The sequence below is a fragment of the Lepidochelys kempii genome, chromosome 24 (genome assembly GCF_965140265.1).
Source record: "Lepidochelys kempii isolate rLepKem1 chromosome 24, rLepKem1.hap2, whole genome shotgun sequence".
In the NCBI taxonomy this organism is placed as follows: Eukaryota; Metazoa; Chordata; order Testudines; family Cheloniidae; genus Lepidochelys; species Lepidochelys kempii.
Genome location: NC_133279.1, coordinates 5,160,832 through 5,181,058, shown reverse-complemented (window position 1 = coordinate 5,181,058; position 20,227 = coordinate 5,160,832). Strand labels below are relative to the sequence as shown.

General features: G+C 52.5%; 1 protein-coding gene across 2 annotated transcripts in view; it reads right to left on the bottom strand.

Annotated features, from left to right (window-relative positions):
* The window catches only part of ARHGEF2 (Rho/Rac guanine nucleotide exchange factor 2), a 130,337-nt gene extending 112,633 nt beyond the window's left edge, over positions 1–17,704 (bottom strand). The window contains exon 1 of one of the 2 annotated variants that reach the window (XM_073322498.1): positions 17,552–17,704. The gene's annotated coding sequence lies outside the window, so the exon portion shown is untranslated. The remainder of the gene's footprint in view (positions 1–17,551) is intronic. The other variant, XM_073322499.1, reaches the window with a different exon arrangement.
* Between the last annotated feature and the right edge of the window lie 2,523 nt (positions 17,705–20,227).

Genomic DNA, 20,227 nt, shown 5'->3' with positions numbered 1-20,227 from the left:
AGCAGAGCTGGGAATTCCTCTGGGATACTATCCAGTTGACACACACTCCTCCCTGCCTCTACCTCGTGCAATCTCTCCATCCCATCTCTCTCCTTCCCAAGAGACAGGCTTTAATGGGTCTGTAGCCACACTGGGTATTTCCTGCCTGAGACTTCGCCACTTGGCACTTCACGGACATGGCAGGGACAAAACTCAGCTCCTCTTGAGCTGACAGCGCCGGGCCTGCTGCTTCCTGAGCTAAAGGAGAACTGGTGGGTCAGCAGTATAGGGCTTAGGACACACAGAGCTGAGCAGGTCCCATTCCAGGCATGAATGTGATGGCAACTCACCCCCCTTAGCTGCTCATTGCAATGCTTCCTCCAGCCAGGGAGTTTGAATGGAGGGCCTGAGCCGAAGCCCCCTGAAGTCACTGGGAGTCTTTCCATTGGCTTCAACTTTGGATCAGGCCCTTCAAGGCTCAAGGGGCTGAATTACTCTGGCTTCCTCTGGACAGCTCACTCCCTCTTAGGCAGATGGGGGCGCTCCAGGCGGATACTGGCAGCAGCATGGCTAAACAGGCAGCTGCCCCTACAGCCAACCTGAGCAGCAGCCAGGGCTGTAAGAGGCGGGTAGGTCACCTATCGCTCACTCCTCCTAAAGATCCCTCTTTCAGGCCCATTCGCTACAGCACAGTGGAGCACACATGAGAGCGCACGCCCCTAGATGGGGAGCACGCACCCCTTCCAGCCCTAGCGTGGCTTGGGGCAGACACTGGAAACGGGGGTGCCTTTTGCCAAGGAGCTGGGAGGATGGCACAAGACGGGCCCAAGAGCGGGTGGAGTTACCAGCCCTGGATATTCCAGCGCGCGAAGAGGAAAGCAGAAAAAAATCTCCCCAAGCCAAGGGCCCCCCTCTCATCTCGCCACCTGAGTTACTCATTAAACGGCAAAGAATTCTGAAGGAAAGGAGGAGCCGGACCCACCCCCTCTCTGCCCCTAGACACACACACCACGCATGGTGCCTGGGTCGCAGGTTAAATGGACAAGTTTTGTGTGTGCGTGGGCCTGCCCCTCCTTGCAAAGACCACGCCGCTCAGGGGTCTCTAATAAGTTCCCGAGACAAGAGGGTACATTCATAGAATCTATCAGGGTTGGAAGGGACCTCAGAAGGTCATCTAGTCCAACTCCCTGCTCAAAGCAGGACCAATCCCCAATTTTTGCCCCAGATCCCTAAATGGCCCCCTCAAGGATTGAACTCACAACCCTGGGTTTAGCAGGCCAATGCTCAAACCACTGAGCTATCCCTCCTCATGTCCATTCCTGGAGTCCAGCCTCTGTCTCTTTCTATCCATCTGTTGTCTCGTGTCTCATACCTAGGCTGCGAGCTCCTTGGGGCAGGGACCATCCTTCTGTTCTGTGTTTCTGCAGCTTCCAGCCCCGTGGCGTCCTGGTCCAGGACTAGAGCTCCTAGGTGCTCCTGCAATACCAACAGCAACAACTCGGACCTTTGCTATCCTACCCGCTGAACCATTTTCTTTGGGGGGACCTGACAACAGGGGGCACAGTCTGGGAGCCTTCCCATCGTGCAGCATAAGCACCATCAGCATTTATTGCTCCTTCTTCCCACACCACTGTCCTGTGCCGACAGCAGCATCGCCCTTCTGAGAAGTGGGAGGAGGTGTCTTATGCAACCCCGGGACAGAGGGGGTCCAGCAGCCTGCCAGGAAATTCCTTCTCCCAGGAATCTCAGCCCACCCTCAATGCCCGGTTCCCATCAAAGCCCAAGGCAGGGCGGGTCCAGGCGGGTGGAAGGCAGCACACTTCTAGCCCATGTTTAAAGAAAAACCAATACAGTGGAGCTGTAGGAAGACCTTTATGGAGACGGCAGAGAGGTCAGCATTGCAAACAGCGCGGGCTTGTGTTTGTCCTGAGCAGCCTGGCTTGCCCAGCTTGCACTGCTGAGCTCTCCGTGTCACACCAAACGAGGCCCCTCCTGAAACCTGACCCTCTTTCTCCAGTCTCATTCAGCACACTGTGGCAGGGGGGTTCCCAAGGAAGTGAAGGCGCCTAAACCCAATGTAACTGAGGCTCCTAAATCCCTTAGGCTCCTTTGCAAACTCCAGCTGAAGGACCTGAACCAAAAATCACACAGGAAGTCTGTGGCAGAAGCAAGAATAGAACTCACGTGTCCCCACGCCTAGGCCTGTGCTTTAACCACCAAACCATCCGCCTCTTCCTGCTGGTCTCTGTCCCTCCCCTGGTGCATTTCCCATGTAAACATGTTACAGCATCCAAGGCAGCTCACTGCTGGACTGAGATCCAGATCTGATGAGCAATCGCAGCACCTGTTACAGCTCGCCTGGCATTTCTGACACCGACAGAAAATAGGAGGGGAATCACACTGGGCAGGGAACGTAGTTGATACCTAATGGCAAAGAGGGGAATTCAGCATTTGGAAAGCAACCTAGAGCTGCCATTTAGCAATCAATCATTAGGGCTGAAGTTACATTGAAGGGCAGTGTGGTTCAGTGGTTAGAGCTGGCCACGCCTGCACTTTCATCCTAGTTTTTTACACCAACTCACTGTGTGGCCTGGATCAAGTCATCATGCCTCAGTTTCCCCTGCTGTAAAATAGGGGTTAATACCTCCCAGAGGAAGGAGGGTGCAGTGGTTAGGGCGCTAGCCTGAGACTTGAGACACCCAAGTTCAATTCACTGCTCTGCCACAGACTCACTGCGTGACCTCAGGTGAGTCATCACTTCTCGGGGCCTCAGTTTCCTCATTTTACAATCGTGCAGAGTGAGAGAGTAAACTGGATATAGCCAACAAAAGGTCTTTGCGGTAATGAAATTCACATCGTTTCTAGAGGAAATCCACCAGTCCAGGAGCACCATCCACTTAAGCTTGGTTCCAAATTCCAACAACCCAAAAGCATTTCACAAAACCTCAAACCGATTAGATTGTATCCACCCCAGAAGCCGTTTGATCGCTCCCCCACCATTGTCTGCAACCCAAACACTCCTGCACAGACAGCACCGAAAGTGAAACTGACCATAAACAGAAGAGAGATTCGCTTAATTGACTTCCAGGAGAGAAATGCAAAGAGCAACCACAGAACTTGAAGAATGGGCCCCAAAAGTCATAGAATCATAGGGTTAGAAGGGTCCACAAGGGTCATCTAGTCTAATCCCCTGCCAAGATGCAGGATTTGTTGTGTCTAAGCTACCCAAGGCAGAGGGCTACCCGGCCTCCCAGTTTTAGTCCAGTTTACTTTCCCAGTCTTCAGCTGCTGGAAATCAGCAGAGCCCTGTTGAAGTTAGTGGAGCTGTGCTGACTTGTACCAGCTGAGATCTGGCCCTTAAAATGCTTACAGTAGGGCAGGGACTATATTTTTGTTCTGTGTTTGTACAGCGCCTGGCACCATGGGGTCCTGGTCCATGGTGAAGGCTCCTAGATGCTATGGTAATACCTTATATAATAATAAAATAATAATAATAATCGGATGCCTTATTAGCCAAGTACAGAAATTGGATTAGACTACGACTGCTGTCATTTCTGCAGGTCTTGATGATCTTCACACCTGGGAAGACTTAGCCCAAGAAGTGGCTTTAATGATTCCTGGCCACTGCCTGAAATTTGTAAGTTGCAGAGAGACCATCATAAAGAGCTGCTCAAACATTCCTTTCCTTTGATTTCCACTTAAGTGCTCTTACCCAGAGACTGTTGACTCACAGGTCAATGTGGGGTCATGGTGCTAAAAACAAAAACCCTCCACAGACAGTGACCTGCTTTCAGTGCAATGGCCTTGAGTCAGAATGAAGAAAGAAAAAAGAGAAAAAAAGACGCCCAGCCCCTGGTGTTATCTGAAAAGCTCACATGGTACTTTGAGGAGTCCATGAGACATTCTCCACCTGCTGGGGCTGGAGCTCCTGGGCTTAACTGGCTGCTGGTTTGATAGCCCACACTTTTCAGGTGCACTCACAAAAGTGATACTATTAAAAAAGAAAGGCCACGTTTATCCCCTCTCACTAGCTTCCAGTTCCATTTGTGAGAGAGAAGTTTCCGACCAGCCCCACGAGATCCGAAAGGCCACGTCTGCTCTCTGCCCTGTTGTTATTATTCCTGCGATCGTACAGCATGGAGACCGCAGCAGAGATTGGGGCTCGACGGTGCTAGGCGCTGCATTGACACTGTAAGAGACAGTCCCTGCCCTGAAGAGCTTATTTAGATGAGACAAAGGAAGGAACATTACATTAAGATAAATAAATAACCCCATTTTACAGATGGGGAATTGAGGCCAAGGGAGATTAAAGATACAGTATGTCTCTAGACTGCAGTTCCTGGCTGCTGCAGCTTCACTGTTCCAGGACCAGAGCTAGCTGGGGTATGTCAGCTCAAGCTGCAATCATAGCCACTGACTGAGGTCTAGACGTACCCTAAACGACTTGCCCATGGTCACACAGGGAGTCTGTGGCACAGCCAAGAATTGAACCTAGATCTCCTGAATCCCAAGCTACTGCCTTTAGCCACAAGGCCACCCATCCTCTCTGAGTGTCTCTAGTATTTATAATAAAGACTTTGCCTTTCTCTTTACTGTGTCTTCCAGATTAGGATCTCAAGACACCTAACAAGTGATAAGAAAGGCAGCCTTATGGGGTGGGGAATACTTCCCGCTTTCTGGCCACCCCAGCTCTGAAGTCAGCACAGAAGTAAGGGTGACAATACTGCAACCCTCGCTAAAATAACCTTGTGACCTGCCCCCTGCAACTCCCTTTTGGGTCAGCACCCCCAATTTGAGAAACGCTGGTCTCCTGCATGAAATCTGTATAGTCTAAGGTAAAAGCAAACAAAAGACCAGATTTCATGGCGGGAGACCGGATTTCACCGTCAGCGATGCGCTTTTCGTGGCCGTGAATTTGGTAGAGCCCTAGTCATGGCCCTATCTGCACATAGAAGATAACAGCCTACTGCTGCTGCCAACTAATGGAGTTACTCCTTTAGTTCAAGTAGCAGATAGTTGTGCGGCAGATCCTTCATTCACACCCTGCTGATGGCCCAGGGAAGGTGGGAGGTTAATTACATTGCAACGTTGGGAGCCCTAGTATGGACAGACCCCTGGCTACAATATATTATTACAGTAGCACCTAGAGGCCTCAACATTCTACATGCCGTACCAGACACACAGTGAGAGATGTGCCCTGCCCAGAACAGCTCACAGTCTAAAACAGACAAAGGGCAGGAGGGAAACTGAGGCACGGAGAGGGGACATGACTTGCCCAAGGTCATGCAGCAGGTCAGTGGCAGAGCCAGGAATAGCACCCAGAAGTCCCAAGGCTCAGCCCAGCACCCTCTCCACTAGATCATGCTGCCCACGCTACAGCCATCTTCAGCGCCATGCCTATTAGCCCTGCTCAGTCACCAACCAAACTGTGCGTTTTCCTCCATGTGTGATCAGCCCCACCCCTCTGTTCTAGCTGCCACAGTCTCACCCTCTTCACCTGCTCCTGTAGAGATCTGCTCCAGTCTCGGTCTGCACTGAGGCCCCCCGCGCTTGTGGCCAGCCTGCAGTGTCCTCTTCCCCCCCACCAGACATACACACTTCCTAGCTACCGCCCCGGGGCGAACGGGATGAGCTCAGCCGCTTTCCTGTTTTCGAGTGCCCACACACAGCCAGCCGACAAGAACTTTCCTCCCTTTCAGCCCGTTATCTGCTGTCAGATCTTTGCTGAATTGTCCTAGGGCCAGTTACCAATTTTCCATATATAGTGATGGAGCACAAAATGGGAGAGGAGCATGAGCTAGTGGTTAGAAGAGGGGACAGGGAGCCTGGGATCCATTTCCCAGCTCTGGGAGGGGAGTGGTGTCTATTGGTTAAAGCTGGGAGGCTGGGAGCCAGGACTCCTGGGTTCCATCCCAACTCTGGAAGGGGAGCATGGCCTCTCTAGGGATTAGAACATGCGGGGCTGGGAGTCAGGACTCCGGGTACATTTAGCTCTCTTTTCACTAGTGTGATAGAGGATGGGACTGGGAGGAGCCTAGGTTCTATCCACAGCTCTGGGAAGGGGGAATTGTCTCCTGGTTAGAGCAGGGACAGGGAACGAGTCTGGTTTCTATTCCCAGCTCTGATACCAATTCAGTATGTAACGTTGGGCACATCTGGAGGGTAGGGAAGAATCAAGAGCATTGGGCTGGCAGCTGGGAGCGGGAGACTAATGGGGACTCATGTGTGGAGGGAGAGGAAGGATCTGGCTTGGAGAAGGGTGCTCTAGGAGCCCTGGGGAAGGGGCAGTTTGGGTGGACCCAGCACCTATGTAACCACTCAGCAGGCCGGACCGAGCCAGCAAGGAGCTAACGGGGTTGGTACAAATATCTAGCGAAGAAGCTGATCTAGAAGGCAGTCAGTTGATAAGGTCCAGGGTGAGAAGCGCTCCCATGGAAACCTGGGGGAGTGTACACAACACAGGAGGATTCCCCCTGGGGTGTGCAGGGAGGGGCGGGGGGGTGAGGACAGCCCAGCCCAGGGCCAGCCTTTCCCCAGACAATCACTCCAAGAGGCCAGCGCCCATCTCAGAGCCACAGCTCCAGAATCAGGGAAGTGATTGAAAAGCAAAGCAAACCGCGCCCGCGCCCCCTCCCCCCCCCCACCCCCGGTAGGATTCTCCTGCTGGGGCCACAATTAAGCAGGTGTAAATTAAGCAACGTAACATCTGGCCTCTGTGGTTTGTTCTCTCTCTCACCCACTCCCCAGGGGGAGAATTGAGTATTGTTTTGGTAGAGTGTGGGGTTTGGGGGCGTTTTTTTTTTACGTATGGGGAGACTCAGGCAAAGGGAGATGAAGTGACTTGCCGAAGGTCACCGAAGGAATAAGTGGCAGAGCTGGGAATCCAGGAGTCCTGACGTCAAGTCCCCTGCTCTCACCAGCAGGTCCCACACTCTTCCTGGAGCCAGGAATACAACCCGCAAATCCCCACCCAGGACCCTAACCCCTAGCCCACATGCAGCCTCCTTCTCAAACGGATCAAACAAGTAATTGACGATGACGCAGCCCTGCCTGGCCTTGTGTGCATCCTGCCTGTACCTTTAGTAGAAGAATTAGACAGTGAATGAAAACAGCCCATCAGCCCAACCCATCTTTCTAGCTTTAATCCAGAACAGGACTCACCCTCACACTCGGACAAGGGAGAGCGTCATGCACGCACCAGGCTGTGCGCTGCTGGGGAATGTAAACAGGCTTGAGACCCAAGCTGCTAAGAGGGGGAGGAACAGGCAAAAAAAAAAAAAAAAAAGAAAGGCCAGGGGTGGGGGAGGGGTGGAGGAGAGGGATTTGGGAGGAGCGAGGAGAGGGCTGGGACAGGGCTAGGGACCAGAGTTGGAACACACAACGGCTCTTAAACCTCACGCTTCTGGGCCTGACCCACGTTCTCATCTGCTACTACAGGGATCCGGCACCTTCCTCTGAAGCAGCTGGTGCTGGCCACCGTCACAGATGAGATGTGGGGCTGGATGGGACCCTGCAGATCTAATTCAGTCAGGGGATTCTCATGTTCCACTCCTGATAGTCCTCTTCCATGACAGGGCCAGGCTCCCGTCGGCAGGAGCAGGGAAGAGAACCTGGAGGCAAATGCCATGACCTGGACAACCTCAGAGGTGAAGCATTTGCGAGTGCATGTTACCCACCACAGGTTGAACTGGGGCCCTCTGGAGCTGAAAGCAGGGGCTGCCAGAGCAGGAGGTAGACAACCAAACCACCCAAGTGGGGGCTGTAACAAACTCATATCCTCTATGCACCAGCACCCTCCGTCACCCAGCGCTCACATCCCAAGGGAGAGCCCTAACCACTGACCTAAAGCTACAAGAAGGGAGGCAACGCCTCCTCCCCCAATTTTGTGACTCCAGCCTGAAAAACAAAATTGAAATATTTCAGAAACATCAAAACGAACCGTTTCAATTGGACCTTTCCAAAACTCGCTCTATCCAGTAGGAAACACTTCCCTTCCAGAGCCAAGATTAGAACCCAGGAATTTGGGCTCCCAGTCTCCTGCTCTAGCCCCTAGAGCAGGGGTTCTCAGACTGGGGGTCAGGACTCCTCAGGGGGTCATGAGGTTATTACATGGGAGGTTGCGAGCTGTCAGCATCCACCCCCAAACCCTGCTTAGCCTCCAGCAGTTACAATGTTGTTAAATATATTTTAAAAAATGTTTTTAATGTATAAGGGGGGGGGGGTCACACTCAGAGGCTTGCTGTGTGAAAGGGGTCACCAACAGGGAAGTCTAAGAACCCTTGCCCTAGGAGCCATTCACCCCTTCCAGAGCCAGGCACAAAACACAGGAACCCTGATTCCACATCAGGGGCTTTAACTGTCTGATCACATCCCTCGCTGGTGTTCAGCGAAGCCTCCCAAACTGAATGGGAGGGAGCCATTCCAGCATCGACCGACAGTTTACGAGCTCTCCAGTCACTCTTGATGGAGTTACAGCCTTGTAACATGTGGGAGGTTCCTGGACGTTCTTACTGTTCTCTGGAGACCTTGGTTTTATAATGAGAACATGACCAGGAATGAAAAAAACCGAATAAAAATTGTATTAGTAGACTTGGCAGAATTCAACGGTTATGTCAATGGATAATATCAACGTGTATTTTTATCAATTTAAATTTTCAGAGTTGTGCAAAATTATGGGTTTTAAGCATTTTTTCCCCTATTTTGATCTATTTAAATGTTCACAGATGCCAGAAATTATGGGAGCATGTGTCAGACAATTACTGAAGGACAGCAGATGCCGAGACATAAAAAGCGAAAGTTTTATAACCAGTAAGTCAAAAACTGGCAACATCACATTTGAAAATACACATAGTAAATACCATAGGACTGGAAGGGACTTCGCAAAGTCATCTAGTCCAGTCCCCTGCCCTCGTGGCAGGACTAAGTATTATCGTTAAGTTAAACTCTCTCAAGCAGCATTTCTCCTGCTTCGCCTCGCTGTCCATTTCAATTGTTATTGATGGAAATAGTTTGTCCTCTCTTTGTGTGTGTTCCGAGAAATCAACCTCTATTGACATTTACCAATACAAACCTAACCCCTCCAAGCCTACTTCCTGGGCACCGCTTGGAATGTCAAGAATGTGAACATGGGAAGCACCATGTCTGAAGAGATGCAGGTGCTGGGAACTCTTTAAATCAATGAGCTAGTGCTGACATTCTGACCCCGTTAAAGTCAATGGCAAAATTCCCCATGACATCAGCCAGGACGTACCCCTAGGTCCTGATTTCACCACTGCCCTGCACCGTTTGGAGTCATTTACATAACAGCATCAACCCCATGCAATCCTGGGATCAGCTGATAAATCATGAGATTTAAAAAAAAAAAAAAACAATTTTGCTTCTTTGCCTTTGCCTCCTGGTCTCTGAGCCTTTCAGGTCATGCTGGGATCATGTTGTCCAGCTTCCCTCGACAATCACAAGAGCTAGAAACTTACTTTAAACAAATCCCTGCGACTCTCCCTAAATCAAGTGACTCCAGGAGTTGGGGCTTGAAGGAAAAAAAATACTAAATATCACAAGAGTTGGGATACAATTGCAAGGGTTAGCACCACCGTTTACCCCTGCACAAAGTGGGTGGGAAACGCCTGGATCCAGCTGCATTTTACACTCAGCCTGGACCGGAGCGGCTGCACAAGGCAGAGGGAGTGGAAAGTCAGGCCTGGAGGCTCGATAGTGAGATTTTTGTCTCCACACAGAAGTTGCACTGGTTCAGCTGAAATCCGTTCTTAAAGCAAAGTAATTGAACTGGAGCAAAGCACTTCACACTGGTGAGCAACTGGCTTAGCCCAATTTGAATTACCCCTGTGCAATTGGCACAGCCCATAATGCACTGGGCTCGCTGGTGGCATGGATTGCCTTGAAGGGATCAGGTTGCCTTTTCTTCAGCTCTTCATAAATCCTGCTCGGGAACGTCCCCAGACCATGCAGGACTGATGTGGAGGAGGGCAAGGGATGCAGGTAGATCTACATTGAATGCTCTCCTGTTAAATAACGTGCCCGCAGCAACACGCCTCTATCAGGCTATTGGCGAACACAGGTCACCAGAACCCCTTGCTGGAGTCACAGGAATACATTACTCTTAACGCCATGTGCGGTTGCAGAGAACAAGATCCCTCATCCGGTAGCCTATGCAGGGACAGATTAATAATGCATCTAGCCATGGGGCCCATCACCTTCGTAACTGAGCACCCCACGAGCCTGTGCATACCCTCTCCACAGGCTGTGCAGTAGGGAAGTGCTGCTCTCCCTGTCTCACAGATGGGGAAACTGAGGCCCACTTGCAGGTCTGTTCCCGTGTCACACTGCAGCAGCAATGCCCTTTCCGGCAAGTGGGAAGCAAACCAGGTTCAATCAGACCCAGGCCCAGGAGTGTCCACTGTTTGAAAGGCAGGCTGCCCTCCAATGCTCGCTGATGTCCATGGGATTTGGGTGCTGGCCAGTGCTTAGAGCACCAGGCTAGGCAGCCCCACTGTGGATTCTGCCACTGACTCAGGGTGTGACCTCAGGCAAGTCACTTCCCCCCTCTGTGCCTCAGTTTACCCTTCTGTAAAATGGAGGGAACAACCCAGACCCACCTCTCAGGGAGCTGAAAAGAGGCATCAATGTCCACACAGCACCAGACTAGCAGCTCTCAACCTTTCTCATAACTCTCCCTTACCCTGCCAGGATCTAGTCTTCCATTCAGTAATATGAGCAGCCAGTCAGGACTCCGACTCCTCTCTGCCAACCCCAGGCTGAGAACCTATGCCCTATATAAATGCCATGTCCTGTTAGGTTGGACCGTAAGTTCGTTGGGGCAAGAATTGTGGTTTTGTTCTGTGTTTGTACAGCACCTAGCACCCTGGGGTGCTGGGCTATGACTGGGGCTCCCGGCTGCTACCACAAAACAGATGATAATAGATCAGGAGGAGACATTAAACAACACTCCCTTCTGCCCATGCAGGTGGGGCTTAAAGAAGCCTGAGCGTGCTGCCCAGGATCTCACCCAAAGCTGGAGCGTGGGCGATTGCTTGGTGCACCAGCCTGTGTGGTATTCTGTCCTATTCACAGCAGTGCGTCACGTACCCAGAAGCCACATCAAAACAATGGCACAACAAATGGAATCCAAGGTGTGCAGACAACAGCAGATGGCAACGGCTGGCACTTAATTCTCTTCCTGCTGGCTCTGATCATGATGCTAACCGCTCCCCCTCTGCCTTGTAGACATCCCTTCTTCCTCTTCCATTCCTCCTGGCGCCCCTCCCCACAAAAAAAAAAAAAAATCCCTCCCCCTTTATTCTCTGTTTGCATCATCTCTGCTGTGCATTTCTGGGCACTGGATCTGCAGGGTGCAAGGGTGGCCTGCCCAGGAAACACGGCATTAAGGTGTGTGTTGTTTGTGGAAGAGTCTGTTTGCTGATCTTGGAGCCTTGAGTCATGAATAGTCGAGGGACCCAGCCAATCCCATGGGGCTATAGTGGAAGCCTCGGATCTGGCTAGAAGGGCATCTGGTAATTGCTAAATGCACTGCTGAATAGACCTCAGTGTCAGCCCTACACAGTCGAGAAGTGGCTGCTTAGTGTTTTCCCCAGGAATTGAAATCAGAAGGGGTGTTGAGTTTATAGGGGGAGTCGGAAAACAACTAAATTGGCTCCACTGAAGGGGAGCGTAGGGAAATCCACAGACTCACAACCACTGTGGATTGGCACAAACGGGGGGCCTCACACACACACTCACCAGGGGTTACATGAGCCCAGGGCACTTCAAAGCTCCGTGGCGCCCTAAAACACATACCCTGCTGGGTCCCCACCCCAACAGCAGTGGGATTGGCTGGGTCAGACATAGTGATTTTAGGGTGCTCCATTGCAGGGTAGGTGATGGAGGGGAAGGGCTAGCCTGGGACTTGGAAATCCTGGGTTCAATTCCTTGCTCTGCAAGAGACTCCCTGTGTGACCCTAGGTATGTCACTTAGCCGCTCTGGGCCCCTGTTTGCCCATCTGTATAATGGGGCTAGTAGTCCTGCTTCACAGAGGGGGGTGGTAACGATAAATAGAGGTGAGGTGCTCAGGCATTACGGTGATGGAGGACAGATTAGAACCTTAGTGAGATATGCATCCAATTCCCCTGTTCCAGCACTGGGGCATTATTTTGGTGGGCACCCCACGGTAGCTTGTATGGGGTCCTCACTAACAAAGCCATTCCTGGGAATGCTCCTACCCCAGAAAATATACCACTAAGGTGGATCTATTCCTGCACCCCAAGTTACTCCTCACAAAGCCAATGAGGAGTCAATCTGTGAATTTAAGAGGTAGCATGTCCAAGTGGCTAGAGCACTGGACCAGGACTCAACAGACCTGGGTTCTATTCCCAGCTCTGCCCCTGACCTACTGCATGATCTTGGGCAAGTCACTGCCCCGCTCTCTGCCTCAGTTTCCCCATCTGTAAAATGGGGTTAACCCTACTGACCCGCTTAGGAAAGCGCTGAGATCTACTGATGGAAAGCACCAGCTAGGAGCTGGGTATTATTATTTTACCCAGGGAAAGGTTCTGCGAGACAATCTGCCCCCCTGCCAGCTTCTTCCCCTCCCTGCATTGGGGCGTGAAGAGCCTGGCTGCTGAGGAGCGAAACGTGCGCAGGTGGAAGGCGTGCCAGTGTGCAGGGAACAGCATGAAAACAGGCCAGCTCTGGCCAGATCCCAGAGAGAGAAAACAGGACCCATCCCACATCCAGGCTAGACACATTCAACAACCACAGTGCTCAGCCCAGAACCTCGTGATCTTTAGCACACGACACAGGGCAGCTGCTGTTAGCTCCACTGTACAGATGGGGAACGGAGGCCTAGGCACTGGCCCAAGGTCACCCAGGGAGGCTACAGCAAAGCTGGGACTTGCCCCCCTGTCTTCCAAGCCCTAACCACTGCACCAGCCTGCCCGTCATTCAAAGCCAGCTGTCCAACACTCTCAGCTTGCTGCCTGGCACCTTTTCTAGCGTAGGCAACATTCTCTCCATCCACCAAAATACCTTCGACAGGTGCAAACACTGACCCTACATAAACACACCTGTGTACACAAAAGATTCAATCACACAGAGACACACCAGCCCCGTTGGGCTCAGTGGTGCAGTTTGAAATCCAGACCTACAAGCACAAGACTATACCTCCTGAGCTGCGAGAGCAGCTCCCTCAGCTGGTAGCTGTAGTATACTCTTACCCTCTCCTGTGGAGCAGAGCAAAGGCTCTTAACACACTGTTTGATAGTGTATGTCACTTATATGCTTGGACACACCCCCAGACTCAAACATACTCCTATCCAAACACACCACAGTGTGCATGAATATATTGAAAGCATCTCTTCCATTTTAAATGCCAGCCATTGTAAAACTTTGTTGCTCCAGGCTGAGTTTATATGCTGGGCTCAGGAAGACATGCCTTCGTGCTAAAGCAGGAGACATCCCTGCACATTCCTTCTAGGATCAGCCCCGGTTATTACAGGTCATTCTTTCTGCCAGGCATCGGGCTGCCTGCTAGATTCATCCCGGAAGAGCTCAAATCACAGCAAGGACTTGAGTCCTGGGGGCCCCCGGAAAGGAATCAATTGTGGTGGACTCAGTTGTAACTTACAAATGTGGCTAAAATCAACACCCAGCCCTCTTAAAACCTGTGTTTATGTTTTGCAAAGAATTCCAACAGCCACCTGCCTAAGAGTGACAAAGCGGCTCATGGATCATGTTACGCTCCCGGCTCAACTGATGAGCAGCTTTGTTATCCTTACAACATAATAGGGGTAGATGACAGGTCAGGCCTTGCTAAATTGGCCAGCCTCACATGGGAGGTGCCACTAGAATCCCCTCCCCCCCATGGGATCCAGCTCCTCCCTGTCTCCTGACATAGGAACAAATAGATGGAATTATAGAATCATAGACTATCAGGGTTGGAAGGGACCTCAGGAGGTCATCTAGTCCAACCCCCTGCTCAAAGCAGCACCAATCCCCAATTTTTGGCCCAGATCCCTAAATGGCCCCCTCAAGTATTGAACTCACAACCCTGGATTTAGCAGGCCAATGCTCAAACCACTGAGCTACCCCTCCCCAGTGGCAAGTTCATAACCAATACATGGAAATACTTTCCCCTGTGGGGTATGCAGTTTGGCGGTAGAACTCATTGACACAGGATATCTCCGAGGCCAAAAAAGTCAGCAAGATTCAAAAGGGGCTTGGACACTTATACAGCGAGCAAGACTACCTGAGCTAGGATAGTGAATACAAACAGATTGTGGAAGGGATATTAAATCGCGTCGGGGTCAAGCTGGGCTCTGTCTGGGATCAGGATAAGACCTGATGTTGGGGGGGCAGATTATCTCACATCCACTACTGTGGGGGTCCCCTTGGGTCTGATCCAGTCTGGCAATTATGTTCCTTTCAGTGCTGGATTGGGGGAAAGTCCCCAAAGTACAAACCCAGGCACTGCTTAGGAGAGCAAGAAAAGAATAAAATTCCTGGGGGAGAGGGGATCAAAATCCTATATAAGGCCCGCTCCAAAGCCCGAGTCTGAAGTCAGCCGGAGTTTTTTCATTGGATTTCAGCACATGTTGGATCAGGCCCCGAGCTTATTGAGGGCTGGGGTGGGACTGATAAACAGCAGAGGTGGGACATCCATTCAGGTCCAATCCACCCCCAATGAAGATCCCCAATAGGCAACGGACAAGGTCACAGAATCATAGGGTTAGAAGAGACTGCAAGAGACATCTAGTCTAGCCCCCAGCCAAGATGCAGGATTTGTTTTGTCTAAACCATCCAAGACAGGTGGCTACTCAGTCCTATAGCCACAGAATAGGCCCGGCCCAGGCAATGACAGGGTGAGCAGCTTGCCCTATGGGCCAACGTGTCTCACTGCCACAGTAGACGGACCCCCTGGGGGATGAAAGGGGAATTCAGGCTCCATGGCCCATTGGAGGTAGAGCTGGTCCAGCCCATCCAGTGAAATATTTCAAGCTTAAAATTTTTTTCCAACCTGACTCAGGCCCCAAAGCCAAACATTCGGAAGCTTTTCTGAAACTAAATTTCAGGGGTGGGAAATCCCCTTCTAGGTCAATTGAAATGAAATGTTTTGATGTGACCGTTTAAAATAATTATACAGCATAAAGTGAATTTCAAAAGGCAAAGAAGTTTTGTAGGGAAAAAAAAAAAAGGGAAACTTTTCATCTGAAACATATTGCGGCATTATCCCAAAAGAAATTCCAAACTTGTTTCCTAAATGCCAGTTCATCGAACTGGATCCAGTTCCACAACGTAATTCAGCGCCGTCAAAATGGCATTTTTCTGCTGGAAAACTGTTTTGACTGAAACATCGAGCCAGGTCTAGCTCTGGGATCTCTGGCCTCTTGGTCTGCACCTTGAGCTGGTTGTCGGGGCTGTTTTTACAATGGGTGCTGAGATCTGCCCCACTCATCTCATGCAGGCCAGTCATCTCGCCCCCACCCACGCAAGGGGTGAGGGCCGTGCGCTCTATGATAGAATGCTAATTGGCTGAGCCCCTTCCCCCAGGACTGAACAACACGCTTCAGACCAGATTCACACTGTGACTGCAAGCCATCCTCAGGAAAGGAGCCAAGATCAATACTCTGCATTACTGGGGCAGGGGGAGATGTGCTTCAAACATCCTCGGCCAAAGTGCATCCTGGCCAGAACTCCAGAGAAGCCAGGTGACACAGGGATGAGTTTGGTCCAGCAGCAGCAGATTTGCACTTGTATGGGGCCTTTCAGCCAGCACTTTGCACCCATTAGAAGCAAATGGGTTCCAGAGGAGAATCACTTGCAAAAGGGATGGGGCAGCCTCCCTTAGGGCAAGTTCAGAGCCAGGTTTTCCCCTGAGAGGTAGTTCTTAAAAATGAAGTTGTGGGCTCCATGTTGATCACCTTCTCGGGATTCTGTAGCAAAGGGATCTCCCTTCTCCTTTTCTCCCCCACCCCAAACACCCAGCCCTGCACACCCAGCTGGGGATCAGAGAGTCAGAGCCTGGATTCTTTCCACCTTGCACCTCAGCATCCAAAGTCTGCACTCAGCAACACCCGAGCCCTCAATGAGGGCCAGCCAGGTGCAACTCCAGGGGAACAGGATAAGCATCTCAATTGATCATGCATGAAGTAGAATACCCTTTAGTTCCCACACCCAGAGCCAGGCTGGTTCTGCATGGGACTATATTGTCATTTGTCACTAAAGTCAGCCCGTCCGATACACACACGGAGCAGATCTGCCCTGTTTCCAGTGTCACTTTTCCGAGCTGACCCAAACTTCCAATATAACCAAACACAGCCACGTGCTCCTTCCCTCCAGATGGGATTTGCTGATGATGATGGGATTTGTCAGTATAGTTACACCAGTACCTGCAAAACTCTCTGATGTGGACACAGTTACATGGGGACAAGCGTGCTTACACTGCATAGTTCCCCCCCACAGCATCAACTCTAACTGCATTGATACCCGGATGCTGCTGTAACGGGGACTACGCTGGGGCTCTTAGCAGCACAGCGTCATTGGTAAAATACAATCATTGATCATCATCATAATAAAATCACACTCCTAACCCACATAGCTAAAATTGGAGGGCAGGCCGGGGCTTAAGGTGGTAGAATTTAGAGCTGGGACAGACTGAAGGGTCTGGTCTACACACAGATTTTGTCCTGGTATAGCTCTGTTGGTAGGGGTGGGATTTCCCACTGCTATTATTATATCCATCCACTAGTGTGGACGCAGATACTGGGGTAAAGCTCATTACCCTTACCGTGCGGGAATAGCTGTTCTGGTGTCTGGTACCTTTAGCTACGCTGCCTGAACGATCCCAGGAGAAGGATGGTGTACAGAAAAGGGCAAAAAGGCCACCCCCCGGGATGCGTCTGGCTACTGAATGGCTGCTGTGCTAGACCTTAGCCAGAGCTCGGAGAAGAACTAGCTTGAGAAGGCGCAAGGACGTACCAAGCAACCCTACCGAGGGCAAAATTCAAACCACTGCGCTTAGGGAGTTTGGGGCATTTCACTTCCTCAGCTCTTTCCCAGACAGAGCCCTCTTTCGCCGCAAGGAAGATAGTCCCATGGCACTCCTAATCTGGGGGGCGAGCTCAAGCTGCTTTTTACTGATGACCAGTTCCCTTTCCCAGACAGGGAAACTGAGGCACGGAGCTGCTGAGCACCTTGCCCAAGGCCAGCAGGCAATTCAGCGGCAGGGCAGCTCTGGCCATTAGAGAACGCACCCCGTGGGTCGGGGTCTGGAGCCCTAGCCCCCACCCACCAACCACACTCCCGTCCTAGAGACGGAAAGAGGACCCAGGAGCCCCGCTCCCAGCCTCCCCTGTTCCAGCCACTTCTCCTCCACACGCCTCTCCCTTGCACTTTTTAACACCAAAGCACGGGGCAAAGGTTACCCAGGAAGCCGCGGGATCGGCAACAGACCGGGCAGGCCGAGCCCCGGAGCTCGCCCCTGGCCCAGCCCCCGGCGGGGTCGGCCCAGCCGGGCTGGCACCTGTAGCCGGTGATGGCTGAAAGGTGGCGATCGGAACGTACCTGCCGGGCTGGGGAGAGGGGGCGGGCTGCGGCTCCGCTATGCCCGGGCAGGACCCCCGGGGCCGGGCGCGGTGAGCGACCCCCCCGGCTCGGCTCCGCTCCTGCAGCTCCTGCTTCCAGCCTCGCTTCTTCGCCCCTTGCTGCGGGTTCCTCCCCCGCCTCCTCGCTCACCCCGAATCCAACAGCCGGGACCCGCCCAGCGCCTCGGATCCTCCCCCCCGTTAACCCTTCGCCCCGGATCCTCCCCCCGTTAACCCTTCGCCCTCGGGGCCATCACCAGGCTCGCTTCTCCTCCTGCAGCGCCAGCCTCTCGCCTTCCCCTTCGCCCAAAGGGGCTGGGCTGGGCTGGGCGCTGGGCTCCGCCGAAGGCAGAGGCGGCCACCGCGGGCGGGGGGGGGGGGAAGAGGGGGAGTGCCTTTAAAAGGCTGCCAAATACCCAGGGTGAAGCCTGGGTCAAAAAGAAAGCTTCCCTGGAAGTGCGAGCAGGAGGCTGGGAATGGGGAAGTCCTGAGGTCTCCTCCTGCCTCAGAATTTCCTGGGTGGGTGCCTCAGTTTCCCCACCTGTGAGAAGGGGGCCGCCGTCACGTGTCTCCCTGGGATGTCAAGGATCACTCTGGGAGGTGCTAGGGAATCTTCTTCAGGCCCCGCCGAGACAGGGTCCTGGAGCAGTGGTCTATACTGCAGTGACAGCCCCGCGAGCCCGAGTTGGCTGGCCAGGGCCAGCCACTGGTGTCTCCTTGCTGCATACACCTACCCTGACAGTCACACAGCCTAGAGCGGGGATCCAGTCAGGCCTTGCTAAGCCAGGTGGGGTGGGAGACTTGGGGGGAACAGGAGGTGCTGCAGAAAGGGAGCATACAGAGCCCAGCATGGTGCTCAGGGGATGTAGCAGCCTGCAGATGGCAACTGAGATCAGCATCCCCCCTGGCTGACAGTGCTCCCCCTAGGTGGTGCTTGTCTGGGGGACCTCAGCTCCCCTCTGCAGAAGGGAAATTGGCTTCCCTGGAGCCAAGATCTGCAAACCAGTACGGCTTCCTCTGGGAAGTTAGAGAGCACTAAGCACCCACATGTCCTTGTACACAGGGACAGGGAGAGCGTGACCTCAAGGTTAAAGCAGGAGGGGACTAGCCCAGGACTCCTGGATTGAATTCCTGGCTGCAGTAGAGTGGGATCTAATGGTAAGAGCAGGAGTGGGCATGTGTTCCCACCTCTGCCCCTTACTCCCTGGAGGACGCTGGGGATGACCTGTCCACATTTTACAGCTGGGGAAACTGAGGCTCAGAGGGGCGGTGATACCAAGCTACCTCCCTGGCTGGGTGAGGAGCTTCATTCATTAGCATGTGCAACGCACTCTGAGATCCCCCAGCAGAAGGTGCTGGAGACTCCAGGTGAATTATCGCTGACTGCCAAGTGAGGTGACAAGCCAGCCAGGGCCCCACCTGGGAGCAGTGATAAGGGTTTTGGGCAGGGCTGGACAATGGAGCTAACACCTTTTGCAGCAGTGACTCAGGCTTATATGACATCACCCTGCCCACACGATGCTGCCTTCTCCAAATAGTGGGTCCTACCACTGCCTGCCTCCGAATCAGCTCCCAGCTTAGGGACTGTGTCTTCTTTGGCTTGCGGGGGGCCAGCGTGCTAACCCTTCGACTGCCACCAAGCATGCCAGGTGCACTGGGAGCAAGACAACGTACCAGCCACGTCAGGATGAAGCAGGCTGCCCAGCAGAAGAGGCCTGGCTGGGTGGAGGATGCCTCTGGTGGACCCCCAACCAGACCAGATGCATCGAGGTGGAGGATGCACTTGGCCATCTGCTCAATGCGTTAGGTGCTTCAGGATAAGGGTGGGATGTCAGATGGACCAGGTCTCTCGGTGGGGAGGGGGATGAGAAACCTACCCTGGCTGCTAACATACCAGATTAATTTCCAAGCTAGCAGGAAGGTTTTCAAAGCTCACAAGTAGAGCCCTGCAGCGGTACTGGGATCCCAGGGGTCCCACAGAAACCACTGCCATAATAGCAGGAACAAGATTTAAAAACAGCCCTCTGGAGGGCTCTATGCACAAACAATTAAGGCCGTGATGGGGGACCAGAGATCCTTTAAAATCAACAAGGCCTTAATTGTTTGTGCATAGAGCCCTCCAGAGGGCTGTTTTTAAATCTTGTTCCTGCTATTATGGCAGTGGTTTCTGTGGGACCCCTGGGATCCCAGTACCGCTGCAGGGCTCTACTTGTGAGCTTTAAAAACCTTCCTGCTAGCTTGGAAATTAATCTGGTATGTTAGCAGCCAGGGTAGGTTTCTCATCCCCCTCCCCACCGAGAGACCTGGTCCATCCGACATCCCACCCTTATCCTGAAGCACCTAACGCATTGAGCAGATGGCCAAGTGCATCCTCCACCTCGATGCATCTGGTCTGGTTGGGGGTCCACCAGAGGCATCCTCCACCCAGCCAGGCCTCTTCTGCTGGGCAGCCTGCTTCATCCTGGTGCACAGGGACATTACTGCATCCTGCAGCACAGGGACATTACTTGAGAGGGATGAGCACCCCCTACTAACCACACCCACCCCAGCAGCTGGCTGCTCTTCAGACAGTTCTAGCACTGATCCAGTTAGCCCTTATGTAGCATGAGAGGTTTCCCTAGCGAGAGCTGCCAGCAGCTCCCAGAGCTTGTACCTT